Genomic DNA, 13,726 nt, shown 5'->3' on the forward strand with positions numbered 1-13,726 from the left:
TAATTATGATGCGCTTTATTCCTTTCATATTCAATACTTATTTTCTTTTCTTTGACGTGTAATATCTGATTAAAAAATAAAAGAAGCTTTTATTCTTTTGAATATGTTTAAATTCATTATACATGTAGTGCTGCTATTTTAGAAGATATATGATTGATTGAATGTTGTTTTCTGACCGTCCAGGGACAAATACTTTATGCATGCAAATTTTAACGGAAAGATATGTAGAGAATGATTTGCAAACAAGAAATACGAAGTAGCACGCGTTGTCGTCAAGATAGAACAACGGAAGGCGGGTGACAATTACAAATAATAAGTTCAATAAATTCAACACCATGACCAAAAAATAACTAAAGATACATAATTTAGATCATAAAAGTGTTGGATAGTTTTGTTTAATCTTGATTATTGTTACACTTACACAATTAACAGTTACTAATTAAAATTGTCACATGGTGTCTTCTTATGTCATATGAATTACAATGTATGTTATTATTCACAGTTCTGTCGTTTATTTTCGCAATCTGTATTTATATTAAATGATTGTCTAAAATGTTAACTCGGCATGCCATACTTGGTAGAAATGCGGACGTGAAAGAAAGCACTTTTCACAAAAGTGTCAACGGAGATTAAAACATTCCAGGGCGACAACTTCGTCAATTATGAAACAAAATACGTATATATGCACTGTTTGAGTATGAACCAGTTATTATATTCATTCACAATTACGTTCCCAGAGTTTCTCTGAAGTTTGTCATAGTTCCGTCTAATTTTGGGTCAAATTTCGACGGTCTGCTAAAATGTCACTTTAAATTCAAGAATAATGAATACAGGAATATCCTGTTTTCCTGTCTCAAATATGTTTATTTTTCGTCCTAAAGAAACTAGCCATTATTATAGCGTAGCATGAATACATTTCCGTCGTCGGATCCAGTAAATACCGGAAATCATCTCCGGTCCGCAGTTCGGTTAAAAATTTCGATGATTCAATGAAAACTACGACGATTTTTGTCACTTTTTTGAATTTTTAACTAGGAGCGTACTTACGACCCACTAAAATATTTAAACTGCATCAACATTTATGTTCAAGGAATGTCTGGTATAAATATGATCGTGGGTCGTAGGTACGCGCTCATAGTTTAAAATGCAGAAAAAGGTTTGGAAACTGCCATTTTTCTGCCCTTTTCGCGAATCCTGAGGTCTTTACAGCAACAGAGCATGAATCATATCAGCGGAAGTTGAAAAATCTATTGGAGTTTACAAAAATATAGGTTTTAAACTTTAAAAATAATGTATTATAATTAATGGCAAGTCACTTTTGATTTGAACGAAATTAGGGGGCCGTTCTCTGATGCTTATCGTACCTTGTCCTTTTTCATCCTAGCCCCCCCCCCCCCCCCCCCCCCCCATAAAAATCAAATGGTAGCTCCCTAACTCTTTTTCTACAGTAAACCATGCATTTCTACAATAAGATCCTACTTATTAGTAACCTCAACGACCAATAAACATAACAGAACCACAAAAACGTTTTTGATATACATAAACGATTTTCAAGAATACCTCAATCACAGCACATTACGACTCTTTGCTGATTATATAGCATCATATAGCAATGAAATAACATGTCAACAAGATTGCACAAAAGACCCCTCACAAAAGTACAAGCGGGTCTAAATGTGGCTGTGAGATGGGAGGAAGATTGGTTTACGACCTTATCACACACTGAGAAAAAAGAAACCATTCAAACGTTAAAGCATCCTGAATAACCATATTTTAATACTACTAGCATCAACAAAATATCTTGGTGTAACTATAATACAATGGAACATGTTTCCACTAATTGTAGTATCATGTCAAACAATTGAAACCTTGTAACAATCCCTAATGTAAATGATTGAAATGAAATACTAAAAAATTCAGATAGATGTTATCATGATAGAGCTACATAAATTTCTTTAGTTTAACGGAAGTCATGTACACTTAAAATTCTAGACAGGAAGAACCATAAAATCATTACATTAGGGATTGTTATAAAACATATTAATTTACATTGCGTCTAGCATCTAGACATTTAATCATATAGTTCCCTAAAACCTATACCAATTTCCATAACCAAAAAATCTGTGTCTTTTGATAGAAGTAGTAGTACAAGTGTACAAAGAGGAGTAACTCTTACTTAGCTTGAAATCTCGAACAGGTGCTTGTTTCCTACGGGACTTTGCGTGATCTGGTACCGAACCACGAAAAGGAAATGTCAACTTAAAAAACTTGTTAATATTTTCCGGAGTACAGTAATAAAGTGGTTCAGCTGGTACATTGCCAGTGTTAGTCGTCATTTGAAGCTCAGGTAATCATACAATTAACTTAATCCAATCACACTGTGATTAAATCCTTTCATTACACAAACATGTCTTTTGTTTATCAATATATGTAAAAAAAGATAACCCTTGTCCAAATAGTTATGATGTCTTAGAAGACTAATTTAATATTTGCCATGATGCTGTCTTACGGGATCTTATTTAGATATCAATTCTGAATTAGAAATACACCAAAATTCCACCTAGCAAATCGGAGCAATATAAAAAGCAATTCTTTGTATAAAGAACAATATCTGATTGGAATAGAATGTGTGTGCCAAGACAATTGAGAGCTTTAAGACTTCTGTTACTCTCACTTACTAGTGCCTCTCTCCTGTTGCAATTGATGTCATAAACTGGCCCTGCAACTTACAAATGACTTACATTTTCACATTCAGATGTGTAGAACATAAAGTCATAAAATTTGAAGTTGGAGAAATGGAGAACCCTAATCCAAATAATTATGACGTCTTCAAAGACTATTATAATTTTTTTTCTTTGACGCCTTACTTCGACGCCATAATGCTGAAGCCGCCATTTTCGGTTGGACTTTGAGAGCATATTTTATTCTCAAATTTGAGACCCAATTTAGCCATCAAATTTTCATTGAAGGCTAAAAAAATTGCATATATAAAAATTCTTACCTTTTATGTGTTTGTTTGTGCAAAATATTTCCAAGTAATCCCTACAGAAATAATAATATAGATAACAATTCCATCCGAGGCGAGAACATGTCGACTGCATTTTTTAAAACGTTTATCTGATTACTTTTTAAGAGATTGTAAAATAATTTTTACACCAAACTCGGTAAAATTTGGACAGACCGAATTTCCGGAACCTTTGTTTTACATTATCCGGAAATTCAGGTCCGTCAAAATATACAGAGTTTGGTTCAAAAATATATTTTATACTCCTAAAATGAAGCATCTTAAGGAGAAATCAGCTAAACAATTTAATAAAGCAGTAAATTCCCTCTCCCAAGTTCAACTGAAAATATGAGTTTGGCGTTATGACGTCAAAGTAAGGCGTCAAAGAAAAAGATTATGATAGCCTTTCAAGACGTCATAATTATTTGGACTAGGAAACCCATGAACATGAAGAAACCCTATTTGAAAAGGTTAAGTGTGTACAATTGCAGAATTCTATAATTTATCAAATTCTATTTTTCTTGTAAGACCTTTTTGTCAGATCATATATTTTGGTACGTCATATTAATTTGTACAATTCATGCATTTTCTATGTAAATTGTGAATCAATATCATTCTAAATAGTATGAAAACCACAGGCACTTGTCTCAGAAAAAAAATTTTGAGACCAGTGCCTGTGATGAAAACCCATTATATAAAATGTAAGGATGTATTTAAGCTCCATAGAGCTTATGTTTTCTGTATACTAATTCTGTATCTGTATGAGTATGTTGTGGATACCAATACTTGCATTTATACAAAGGTACAGAGAGAGAGTGTGCTGTGGATTTATTGACGGTGTGTGAGAGCAGTCTTGAAGCTCAGGCCATAAAAAAGATTGTTTCTTTGCCCTAACTCTACCTATCCAAAAAAATAGCTGCCTAAAATCTTTTATTGTCCTAATGTGAAAAAGTGTTTTTTTTTATCAAAAAGGCATGGAGACTAAAAAACATTTCACACTTTTTGTTGAAAAAAAAAGAAAATGCCTACCTTCTTCACACTGTTTCAACCAAATATTTTTAAGTGTGGCCTCAATGTGTGCACTGCAGTGTCAGCAATTTGGTTCCACTCAATCGCTGTTTTTACAAAAAAATGAATTTGAATATTGTGGTGTTTTGCAGTTGGAAATTCAAAACACTTTGTGTTGTTCTTAACTTGCTTTTCCACAATATTTGTTGTCCGATAATTTTCAAATTTCTTGACAATTGTTTTTCTTCTAAGATGTGAGTCAATTAGATATTTGTCTTGTTCTATAGCAGGAACCCGTCAACCACTTTTATCAGAAATATTAGCTTCTGACTTAAGCGCTTTGTCTGTCATTCTGTAGATCTTGTAATTCCAGGTTGGCAAGAATGCCGCCCATCATCTCTGGTCTTCAGTTATAAATCTTGTATGCTGTTGTATTCTTTCAAGCTTGTTGATTTTCGTAGATTCACAGGGTCCCATACTATTGCTCCATACTCCATTGTTGACCTGACCAGTGAGATATATGCTATCTTGTATGCGTTTTCTTGTATTCTTGTGGGCAATATTTCAAATTCCTTCTCAGGAAGCCTAAGGTTGAGTTTGCCTTCTTCACTAAATTGGAAATATGGGTAGTCCATGTTACATGTAAGTCCTCTGAAATTTGTAGGCCCATGTATCATGTGTATGGGTTGATGTTGGACTGAAGAACAAGGTTGGCATAAAAGTGGTCAATACTAGAAGCAAATATATAAGATGTGCTTAACTTTATCTAATTAAAATCAAAAAATTGTGAATAAATGGCATTACAGATACAAAGAATTGTGAGTTATTGGCCTTACAGATTCCTGAGAGAAACAAAGAATTGTGAGTTATTGGCCATACAGATTTCTGAGAGAAACAAAGAATTGTGAGTTATTGGCCTTACAGATTCCTGAGAGAAACAAAGAATTGTGAGTTATTGGCCTGACAGATTCCTGAGAGAAACAAAGAATTGTGAGTTACTTGCCTTACAGATTCCTGAGAGAAACAAAGAATTGTGAGTTATTGGCCTTACAGATTTCTGAGAGAAACAAAGAATTGTTAGTTATCAGCCTTACAGATTTCTGAGAGAAACAAAGAATTATGAATTATTGTCCTTACAGATTCCCGAGAGAAACAAAGAATTGTGAGTTATTGGCCTTACAGATTTCTGAGAGAAACAAAGAATTGTGAGTTATCGGCCTTACAGATTTCTGAGAGAAACAAAGAATTATGAATTATTGTCCTTACAGATTGCTGAGAGAAACAAAGAATTGTGAGTTATTGGCCTTACAGATTTTGGAGAGAAAGAAAGAATTGTGAGTTACTGGCTTTACAGATTCCTGAGAGAAACAAAGAATTGTGAGTTATTGGCCTTACAGATTTCTGAGAGAAACAAAGAATTATGAATTATTGTCCTTACAGATTCCTGAGAGAAACAAAGAATTGTGAGTTATTGGCCTTACAGATTCTTGAGAGAAACAAAGAATTGTGAGTTATTGGCCTTACAGATTTCTGAGAGAAACAAAGAATTATGAATTATTGTCCTTACAGATAGCTGAGAGAAACAAAGAATTGTGAGTTATTGGCCTTACAGATTTTGGAGAGAAACAAAGAATTGTGAGTTATTGTCCTCACATATTTATTAGAGAAACAAAGAATTGTGAGTTACTGGCATTACAGATTCCTGAGAGAAACAAAGAATTGTGAGTTACTTGCCTAACAGATTTGGGACAGAAACAAAGAATTGTGAGTTATTGTCCTTACATATCTATTAGAGAAACAAAGAATTGTGAGTTACTGGCCTTACAGATTCCAGAAAGAAACAAAGAATTGTGAGCTAATGGCCATGCAGATTGCTGAGAGAAACAAACAATTGTGAGTTACTGGCCTTACAGATTTTGGAGAGAAACGAAGAAATGTGAGTTACTGGCCTAACAGATAATGGAGAGAAACAAAGAATTGTGAGTTACTGGCCCTACAGATTTTGGAGAGAAACAAAGAATTGTGAGATATTGGCCTTACAGATTCCGGAGAGAAACAAAGAATTGTGAATTATTGGCCTTACAGATTCCTGAAAGATCAATTCTTGATAACATAAAGCTCATCAATAAGATGACTCATACACTGCACAGTATTATTACACTGTAAACAATGACCACCTGTACCATTACCTGTGTATTACAATCACTGTGGACTGTAGAATCATTTGTATATATTGAATTTATAAATGTGTTTGGATTTTTAACTAGTTTATAATTTGATTAGAGGTAGGTAACTTAATTTGTTTGTAAAAGAGTGATAAAGAAATGTGAGTCTATATACATGATATATATACTATCAGATGTAACTGCTCATGTTTGTTTACATAGATGTCTCATCTTCTAAGTTTGACTGGATAATTCACTGGAATTTATTTTAAAGTATGATTGCTTAGAATTGTATTTAGAGTTCAATAAGTTGTTTTATTACAGTTCAGATAAGGACGTGCCAAATAAATTCTTAGTTTCAACAAATGTGAAGGATCATGGAATAGCATAAGATAAAGGCATTTTATAGGGAAAGCCTGGTAAAGTTTTTACTATTTTGATATACTAATGTTAGAAATATAAAAGCAGTTTTAGAATTTCTCAATTTCAACAGGGTTTTACAAAGTCAAGTTTTTTTACATCAATTATTTCTTTTAATCATTATAATTGAGTGCTATTGTGTAGTTTGTATGTTGTATCCCTATAGTTCTTATGACTTTGGTAAATAAAGATTATTATTGCATGATATTATTAAATGACTATTTATATTCATGTTAAATTTTCTACTCAGAAAAGTCATGAAAATATATGTGTGTTTACAGTAGTTACAATATGAGGGTAGTTAAACATGTGTACAGTATGTAATCCTTGTTTATCCTTCACTTGTCAGAGTTTGTACCAGATGGCACATGTATATACACAAAATGTATAACGTAAAGGTACCCAAATTGCACATATTTAGCAAAAGTTGCAAGGAAAATCTTACAAGATTTCCTAGAAGCTAAACAATTTGTATTTTTATGATTCGATACTATGCACGTCTTTCAACATAGGTAGACATATTTAGATATTTTCAAAACGTTTCTCAGTATTTACAAGGATTTGTACTATACAAATCCTTGGTATTTATCAACAGATGAAGTGTTTACTGAAAAAGAAAAATGTATGGAAATGTTGCCATGCGACGTCATCAAAACTTCATCTTTTTAAAATTAGCAAATACAATATGTTACAAGTATCCATTTCTTAAAAAAACGAAGAGTAAGCATGGACAAATATCCAATTGTTCAAAATATTTGAAGAAATTAAACAAAAGCTCTGTTATTTGCCTTTTGCCTTTTGACGATGCAAATATAAGCATAGATGCAATTTGGGTACTCCTCATTTCAGAATCATCGATGGTTTGGATGTCAGCTCAGACTAATTTTTCAATGATTTTATATGGATTGAAAATCTTATTGGTGTACCTATATAATAAAGAAGGATATAGCTACAAAATAAACACAAAATGGAAATGTTTGTCTTGATCATAAAAAAACGTAGTTTAAAAAACTGTCAAAATAGGTGCAATTTGGGTACCGTCACGTTATTAACATGAAGCATCTGTTGTAGCATACAAACTCAAACTTTACTGGATCATGGATACATTAAAACATCTGTAAAAACGCAATTTGAAGTTCATGTATTCTATAAAATTTGTTTTAATTCAAATTTCATTGTCATGTTTTTATATATAGTATGACATCGTCATTGTCTGAAGACACATTTGGTTTCTGGACAATAACTTTAGTTAAAGTAAATGGATCTCTATGATACTTTTTGAGAAGGTTCAATACCACAAAAGGAAGGTTGGGATTGATTTTGTGGATGCCATGGTTCTGAACGTTTAGGAATTAGGGATCTAAAAAGGGCCCAAAACAAGCATTTTTCAGGAAAAGAAAAAGAAGTATTTTGATTGCTCTGAAATTATACCACAATGATTAATACACCAAGTAGAAGGTTGGATACATATTTGGGGTAATATGTGGTGCCAACAATTTAGGAATTAAGGACCAAAAAAAGGCCAAAAATATTTTGTTGTAGTTTCTGGACTAGAACTTGTGCGTGAGTGTATGGATCTCTCTGACATTGTACCACAAGGTTCCATATCACAAAGGGAAATCTGGGAATGAGTTTTGGGGTAATTTCCCCAAACATGCAGGAACAAGGGGTCAAAAAAGGTCCAAATTTTTTTTTCCTAGTTTCAAGACTATGACTTGTGTTCAAAGGAATGGATCTCTCTGAAATTGTCCTACAGGGTTCCATACTACAAAGGAAAGGCTGGGATTGATTTCGGAGGTAATTGGTCCAAGGAGGGATTCAAAAAAGTTTGGGCTTTTTTTTTTCTGATCTTGAGGTGTTCATATTTTTATGCCCCATCTACGATAGTAGAGGGGCATTATGTTTTCTGGTCTGTGCGTCTGTTCGTCCGTCCGTCCGTCCGTCTGTCCCGCTTCAGGTTAAAGTTTTTGGTCGAGGTAGTTTTTGATGAAGTTGAAGTCCAATCAACTTGAAACTTAGTATACATGTGCCCTATGATATGATCTTTCTAATTTAAATGCCAAATTAGAGTTTTGACCCCAATTTTACGGTTCACTGAACATAGAAAATGATAGTGCAAATTTCAGGTTAAAGTTTTTGGTCAAGGTAGTTTTTGATGAAGTTGAAGTCCAATCAACTTGAAACTTAGTATACATGTGCCCTATGATATGATCTTTCTAATTTAAATGCCAAATTAGAGTTTTGACCCCAATTTTACGGTTCACTGAACATAGAAAATGATAGTGCAAATTTCAGGTTAAAGTTTTTGGCTTCAGGTTAAAGTTTTTGGTCAAGGTAGTTTTTGATGAAGTTGAAGTCCAATCAACTTGAAACTTAGTATACATGTGCCCTATGATATGATCTTTCTAATTTAAATGCCAAATTAGAGTTTTGACCCCAATTTTACGGTTCACTGAACATAGAAAATGATAGTGCAAATTTCAGGTTAAAGTTTTTGGTCAAGGTAGTTTTTGATGAAGTTGAAGTCCAATCAACTTGAAACTTAGTATACATGTGCCCTATGATATGATCTTTCTAATTTAAATGCCAAATTAGAGTTTTGACCCCAATTTTACGGTTCACTGAACATAGAAAATGATAGTGCAAATTTCAGGTTAAAGTTTTTGGCTTCAGGTTAAAGTTTTTGGTCAAGGTAGTTTTTGATGAAGTTGAAGTCCAATCAACTTGAAACTTAGTATACATGTGCCCTATGATATGATCTTTCTAATTTAAATGCCAAATTAGAGTTTTGACCCCAATTTTATGGTTCACTGAACATAGAAAATGATAGTGCAAATTTCAGGTTAAAGTTTTTGGCTTCAGGTTAAAGTTTTTGGTCAAGGTAGTTTTTGATGAAGTTGAAGTCCAATCAACTTGAAACTTAGTATACATGTGCCCTATGATATGATCTTTCTAATTTAAATGCCAAATTAGAGTTTTGACCCCAATTTTACAGTTCACTGAACATAGAAAATGATAGTGCAAATTTCAGGTTAAAGTTTTTGGTCAAGGTAGTTTTTGATAAAGTAGAAGTCCAATCAACTTGAAACTTAGTATACATGTTCCCTTTGATAAGATCATTCTAATTTTAATGCCAAATTAGAGAATTTATTCCAATTTCACAGTCCTTTAAACATAGAAAATGATAGTGCGAGTGGGGCATCCGTGTACTGTGGACACATTCTTGTTTTTCTCAAAATTTTTCAAATTTCAAATTTTTGAAAAGGTTCAAGAAGAAAGAAGAACTGTTCAATTGCACAATATTGCGCAATAGATTTGTAAGATCTTTAATTTGACCACATCTAGTTTGTGTCAGAAATTTATATTATGTCAAAAATTTGATCACAATCCAAATTCTGACAGTATCAAGCTTGAATATTGTGTCCAAATATGCCCCAACTGTTCATGGTTAGACCTCTGTGGTCGTATTAGGCTGCTATTAGCTCAGCAAAGTATTTTATTCTATTCAAAGGATTTTTAATATATCCTTCTTCTAGAACTGTTGGGGTATATTGGACCTTTTAAAAATATGAGTTTGAAACTCCTAAGTTAATATCAGAAATACAAAAAGAAATGTGTATACATTTTATTTCATTATTTTTGCAAAAACATATGCATGAGGAGAATTTCCTGCTGATTGAATTTAGTTGTGTATGTAAAGATGTAGGCTGTCTTTGTAATCCGATGGAGATCTGTCCATAATGACAGCTGTGTGGCTGGGTTTTCCTTCTGTGACTCAATCTCATCATACATCCTTCTTTTCCAATAGTTTCCAGTCATATTCAAGAAATTAAATATAAGTTAAGTCAAAATCCAAAGTAAAATCCTAAATCAGAACACTTTGAACATTAAACATACCACGAAACTGGTCAGTTTGGACAAGGAATTTTCATGTTTCCAACTGGTTTTAACCAATAAAATATATTATGTACATGTAGACCTTGAAATTTCTTTAAGTACATTGATTTAAATACTGGCTGACTCACAGTCTGACCTTGACCCTAGATGAAACCTGATTTTAGTCTTAATTTGGCCAAGATTAATCTAATTATTTGTTCTTTATATATATGTCTGAATTTTCATTCAATTAGTACATTGTTATATTTGAAAAATGATATGATTTATAGAACAACATTTAAAAAAGTCTAATTCATATTATATATAATGAATTTGTCCCAAAATGCTGAGGTTTTACTGGACCAAACACCTTCTAGACTTAGAATGGTATTAGACTTAAAAAGGTGTAAGTCATAGTCCAGTGAAAGACCAATACCAAACACCTTCTAGACTTAGAAAGGTGTAAGTCATAGTCCAGTGAAAGACCAACACCAAACCAGCTTTGATTGGACATTACTGGACCAAACACCTTCTAGACTTAGAAAGGTGTAAGTCATAGTCCAGTGATAGACCACCACCAAACCAGCTTTGATTGGACATTACTAGACCAAACACCTTCTAGACTTAGAAAGGTGTAAGTCATAGTCCAGTAAAAGACCACCACCAAACCAGCTTTGATTGGACATTACTGGACCAAACACCTTCTAGACTTATAAAGGTGTAAGTCATAGTCCAGTAAAAGACCACCACCAAACCAGCTTTGATTGGACATTACTGGACCAAACACCTTCTAGACTTAGAAAGGTGTAAGTCATAGTCCAGTAAAAGACCACCACCAAACCAGCTTTGATTGGACATTACTGGACCAAACACCTTCTAGACTTAGAAAGGTGTAAGTCATAGTCCAGGGGACCAAACACCTTCTAGACTTAGAAAGGTGTAAGTCATAGTCCAGTCAAAGACCACCACCAAACCAGCTTTGATTGGACATTACTGGACCAAACACCTTCTAGACTTATAAAGGTGTAAGTCATAGTCCAGTAAAAGACCACCACCAAACCAGCTTTGATTGGACATTACTGGACCAAACACCTTCTAGACTTAGAAAGGTGTAAGTCATAGTCCAGTAAAAGACCACCACCAAACCAGCTTTGATTGGACATTACTGGACCAAACACCTTCTAGACTTAGAAAGGTGTAAGTCATAGTCCAGGGGACCAAACACCTTCTAGACTTAGAAAGGTGTAAGTCATAGTCCAATCAAAGACCACCACCAAACCAGCTTTGATTGGACATTAGGAATGATTAATACTGATATAGAAACTGATGTAGAATATCACACAGTATATCACTATGCATCCCCCCCAATGATTAGTTTGCAAATGAAATGTGCAATAAATAAAGGATGAAATGGTTAAGAAACATAACAATCAATTATTACATAATTTTACTGCCCATAAAAATAATGGATTTTGTGTTCTATAGAACTGCATTCAATAATGCTAATAAGTGCCTGGATGGGAAATTTATTGAAATATTTGAAAACAGATATTTTCTGCCTCGATAAGCATTCTTGGAATTACACATTTTCTGCATGATAGAAGTCATCTCAATGATCATGATTTTGTTGACTGTTATGAAATATATCTGCTTCAAAGATAAATTAATTATACATGTTGCTCACTTTCACATTGAATTATTTTTCTCAGGACTTTTTAATTTTTCGTTGCTCCATTGTATCATCTACCTTTTATTATAAGTGACATTGATTTACAACTTGTCCAGACTTTGGGATTAGAGATGGATGTCTACTGTAAAACACCCTATGTTGATCTCTAGACAATTTTGTGTTGTTAGGTTACTGTCTCACTGACACATACCTCAAATTATCTTTTATTCTTATGTTACAAAAGAACTGTCAGATTTGTACATCAGGTTTTAGATTGATTGAGAATTTTAAGTTGTAACTCTGTATTAATACTGCCACTAAGTAGAGTAGAGACTTATCAGTTTCATTGATTAGTAATCCCACTATAATCTGTTTAGGTACTGACTCAGACTAAAGTCAAAGTCAAAAAAATATAATAGGATACACAAAAATATCTGCATTCTTCTGTTGTGGAAAATATTGGTCAATGAATCACAAGGACAAAGCTGTTGACCATCATTGAATCATACTGTTTGATATCAGTACCAAGGGGGTCCTGTCTCAATTAGATGACTAATTTTGTGTAGATATTGTTTATGAATACATTAGCTATAAGTAAAATCAATGTACTGAGATATATTCCACTCAAGTGTAACATTACTAGCTATCTGCACTGGAATGTTAAAACTCATCTGATTTAATCTTAACTCTTATTACAAAAATATGTGTGTGTGTGTGTGTGCAGTACACTAGTTCATGTGTCTGACTTTAAGGATTGTTTTACTGTAGAATTATTCTTATATTTGGGATTTAGTAAATAAGAATTGTGTTATATAGTTTGATTAGGACTTTTTATTAGGTATGTTATTTTGATGTACATATAATTTTATGATTGTTTAAGTATACATGCTATAAGTTGATCAGGTGTAAACAATGATCAACTGTATTGTAGGATGTTAGACTTGTTATTAACTGAATGTAAATATTGACTCTACAATGTAATGTTGAATCATACAAATTAACACCCAGACTTCTGTAAACAATGTTGTGTATCCCTGAAGACCTGAACTTGCTAAGAGCTATCATATTGTGCAAGTTATTATAACATGGGGTTGACTAAAGAGTATCCCTAGTTAGACTATGGACACACCAACAACTGACCGTTATCTATTTAAATAAGACAGGAAGGGTTGTGGAATGACATTGTCAATTTAGCACACAGATGTAATTTTTGCATTTTCTTTTCTTCACCTTTGATAACTATTTACACCACTGGGTCGATGCCACTGCTGGTGGACGTTTCGTCCCCGAGGGTATCACCAGCCCAGTAGTTAACACTTCGGTGTTGACATGAATATCAATAATGTGGTCATTTTTATAAATTTCCTGTTTACAAAAGTTTGAATTTTTCGAAAAACTAAGGATTTTCTTATCCAAGGCATAGATTACCTTAGCCGTATTTGGCACAACTTTTTGGAATTTTGGATCCTCAATGCTCTTCAACTTTGTACTTGTTTGGCTTTATAAATAATTTGATATGAGCGTCACTGATGAGTCTTATGTAGACGAAACGCGCGTCTGGCGTACTAAATTATAATCCTGGTA

The 13,726-nt window shown here is 33.3% G+C and overlaps 1 protein-coding gene across 4 annotated transcripts in view; it reads left to right on the top strand.

The window, feature by feature from the left end:
• Positions 1–2,194: 2,194 nt before the first annotated feature.
• The window catches only part of LOC143066938 (serine/threonine-protein kinase PAK 2-like), a 43,386-nt gene continuing 31,854 nt past the window's right edge, over positions 2,195–13,726 (top strand). The window contains exon 1 of one of the 4 annotated variants that reach the window (XM_076239807.1): positions 2,195–2,347. The gene's annotated coding sequence lies outside the window, so the exon portion shown is untranslated. Of the gene's footprint in view, positions 2,348–6,108; positions 6,298–6,424; positions 6,597–12,697; positions 12,981–13,726 lie in introns of those variants that run through there. The other 3 variants (XM_076239809.1, XM_076239811.1, XM_076239808.1) reach the window with 3 other exon arrangements.

The sequence above is a fragment of the Mytilus galloprovincialis genome, chromosome 3 (assembly GCF_965363235.1).
Source record: "Mytilus galloprovincialis chromosome 3, xbMytGall1.hap1.1, whole genome shotgun sequence".
In the NCBI taxonomy this organism is placed as follows: Eukaryota; Metazoa; Mollusca; class Bivalvia; order Mytilida; family Mytilidae; genus Mytilus; species Mytilus galloprovincialis.